This window comes from Gekko japonicus, unplaced genomic scaffold (assembly GCF_001447785.1).
Source record: "Gekko japonicus isolate JY-2015 unplaced genomic scaffold, Gekko_japonicus_V1.1 scaffold868, whole genome shotgun sequence".
In the NCBI taxonomy this organism is placed as follows: Eukaryota; Metazoa; Chordata; class Lepidosauria; order Squamata; family Gekkonidae; genus Gekko; species Gekko japonicus.
The window spans coordinates 514,312-518,030 of NW_015175381.1; positions in this window are offsets into that span (position 1 = coordinate 514,312).

Genomic DNA, 3,719 nt, shown 5'->3' on the forward strand with positions numbered 1-3,719 from the left:
CAATGCCCCACAACCACTGCATCATGGGCGAGAATGGGACATCTAGGGGGCGGCCATCCTTTTTTAGAAATTGTAAATTGGAATTTAACTGAGACAAGCACTAATATTGTTTTAATGCTGATGTATTTAAAAAATTTGTACTGTTTTCTATTTTATTTGGCGATATACCCTGTTAGCCGCCCTGAGCCTCCGGGGAGGGTGGGATTAAAATGTGAATAATAAATAAATAATAAAATAAGTATGGCTGGGGAACGCCTGGCAGATGTGGCTGTCTGATTGTGCCCTTTTGATCCAGAGGGGAGGAGTGGCTGAGTTGGGCCAAACTGCTCGTGCGATCACAGCCTTAGCCGTTAAAAAAAAAAAAAGCATAGCAAGATATGCACTCCAGAGCAACAGACAGGACATCACAGCTTTCAAAGTATACAGTGCATTAAATAACAAAATCCTAATAAAAACTAACAAACATTCACACTTTGGAAGAGCACTGCTACCAGAAGATGGGGTCTGGGGATGGAAATGTGAGTTCTCTACATTTTTAAAGTGCTAGATAGCATTAGCAATCTCTAATAAAATTGTGCTGTCTCTGTTGTTGGAGGTCCCCAAAGAAGTTTCAGAATTAATAATAGAAATCCTTAAACACGGTACAAGCAGGAGGACATAGTTGTGTTATATCAAGTCACAAACAGCATCCATTAAGCATCTTTAACACCCAGCCACATCCCACTAAGCATTTGCAGCGTTCCCTTAGAGAGCACCTGCAATGACAATCACATCTCCCCAAGTATAAAATATTGCCATTTGATTGGAGAAATGTAATACCGCTGCGGAGGAGCACAGTCTTGAGGATGGACTTTGGATTTGGAGGGAGTCAAGAAAAGCACTTTGCTTGCATCTGCTGACCAGTGGAAGGATTTACAGCTCCAACATAATAGACAGCCCAGGACAGAAGTAGGCAGCTACAATTGCATGAGATGTGCACAATTATGATCATGCCAGTCTCCAGACAAGATGAGAGAGAGCAGTGATGACAAAGAGTCAGGCCTACGTTGGCGAAAGCTTCTTCACATGTTTCTTTTATGTGTACACCTAAGTTACCTAAAGACATGAAATGTGAATGGAACCACATATGTATCATACAGGTACACTAAGGCTGCAGTCACACTGGAGGCTTGCCACAATCTGGACGTGCCTCTTATTGCACCAGTTTAAAATGTTGCGGGGCAGACCAACCAGACAGCACACCCTGGGGCAGTTTCCCCACACAGTCATCTGGTGGTCACATTACACGTCCACATTACTGCAGCACCTCAGCCACAGAGTGCGCTGCTCGGTTGTTTTTTAAATGCAGGCAGGTACATATAGGCAGAACCTAAAAAAAACAACACACAAAAAACCAACCAGCCAGTGGCAGAAATGGATCTGCAGGTTCAGACTTTCTTTCCAGGTTCCTTTCGCAGCAGGAGAGTGGAGATGTTCAGGAAAGCAGAGTGGAAGTGCTGGCATCCATTAATACCACACTTTCCCCAGTGCCTGATTACTCCGTTTCAAAAGCAGGGCAACACAGGGTGCCAACGACTGGGACACAGAAGACAGATGTTGTCACCTGACTGTGCTCTTTAAATCCACAATGGTAATGCTACTATATCGTGGCAAACTGCTCATGTGACCACAGCCTACATGGAAACTGGCTTAGGTTCCTTGTTAACTGCACATTTAGTGGCAAAGCTCTGTCACTGCTATATAAGCCAACTGAGCAGGACTCTGAAGAGGCAGCACAGAAACATCCTTAATAAAAAAATATAATGTGCTGCTGCCCAGTTAAAGATGAGATTCTACATTCAATTCTTCCAATTCATAAGACTAACTAGTCACCATTACTTGAACTTGTCTGTATTTAGTTCCTTTTGGCTTTTTGTTGTTGTTGTTCAGTCGCACAGTCGAGTCCGACTCTTCGCGACGCCATGGACCAGCTCCCGCCAGGCCCTCCTATCTTCCGCCGTCCTCTGAAGTTGGCTCAATTTCATGTTCGTGGCTTGCCTACCTCTTTCCCCATAACTACAGCCAAATGCTGAGTAAGCTCTGAGGCTCCAGGCCTTTAGTCTGGATAAATTTGGGCACTCAATGATAAGTATTATCCATTTGCTGATCACAAATATTCTGTATAATCTGTTGGCTCTGTACCATTATCCATTGGTCACCAACAGTTTCTGATTCCCAGTGAATAAGATGTACAAGATGGAACTTGGCAAGGCCTGCATGGGAGGTTCTGAGGAAATGATAAGCAACCACCCACCTTGCTACACTAGTTTTTGTCATCTTACTGGCGAACTTTGGGCAGTCTTCTTATCCTGGATATCAACAAAGTAATGAATCAAATTTAACATTCTGCAAAGGAAGAGAAAATGAGGTATCTTCCATCTGTCCTCCTGGCCATCAGTCAATGGCCAGCAGCTGAGCAAGCAAAAAAAGGAGAAACAACAAGATCCCTTCCACTGACTTTTTTTTACCTATTGGTATTTGTTACCGTAGATGTTTATCAGCTACAAAAAAAAAAGGTAGGACATAAATTCACAGGATAGGAATTGAATACAATAATAGACATATTTCCCATACTCTTCCCAGCAACATTTCCCCCCTCCAGTCTCACATCCTATCCAGCACATTCAAAGGGGAAGGCAACCCCTGACACATTCTGCATTCACGTGCACTTCTGAAAGACTGGAAGCCCTTTGGTGCCGCTGTGTTCAGCCAACTCCCCTCTCTCCTTTCTTATCTGACACAGAAACATCCTCCCATGTAGATGCTGTAGGAGCTTTGGCAGCTGGGCCAGACAGGTTGCCTGGTACCCCTCCTACCTAGCACAGCTTTCAGAATGTTCCCCCCCCCTTAAAGCTTCGGCTTCACGGCCAAGGTCTTAAAAGGAGAAAGAATCATTTGGCTGAGAGAGTAGTCTGGGGCTTCAGCATCGTGGCAATAATTGGACATGGCCACTATCGACTTGAGTCAAATGATTTAATAGCTTGGGAGGTTATTTTCTCTGCTGGTCTGAATGCCCTTTAAATTAAAACCACCCTCATTTGTGAATCTTGGAATGATATATTGAAAGGCATATACATGGAATCAGCGCTTAGGCAATCGCAGGTAGGAAATAAGCTCACTTACTTTATACTGTAGAAGACTGTCAGGGAACCTCTTGCTGTAAGCGAGAAAATGTTTATTATTTTTCATGCCATCCTGTCAGTAAGTTACTGGCCCAAATGCCTAATGTATGTCTAATTATATTCTTCAACCACTTCAGTAGCTGCAGAAATCTCACCTAAATTTTGAATTGCATTGGACACAGACAATCAGTAGGCGCCAATCATTAGGGCCCACTCGCACAATTACCAAAGGAGAACATTGTGTTATGAACAGTATATCCACTGCCTTTTAAATAGTGGGGCAGATGTTTCAGTGGTACAACTAAGAGAATGATCTTTGAAATCAAAGCTTACCAGCTGAGGTTCTTTGAATGTGTATCTATCATCAGCCAGAATCAAAACATTCTGCCACCACTATGCAGCCATCTTTTGCTGTATGTTTTACAGGAGGAACTTTCCCCCACTGAGAATTCTAGTTTTTTAAAAAATATATACATAGGGATATCCAAGTATATTCATGGATTATGTTTTGAATGGGTACACCTGTTCCCTAGTTACTGTGACTCAACATGAACTGCC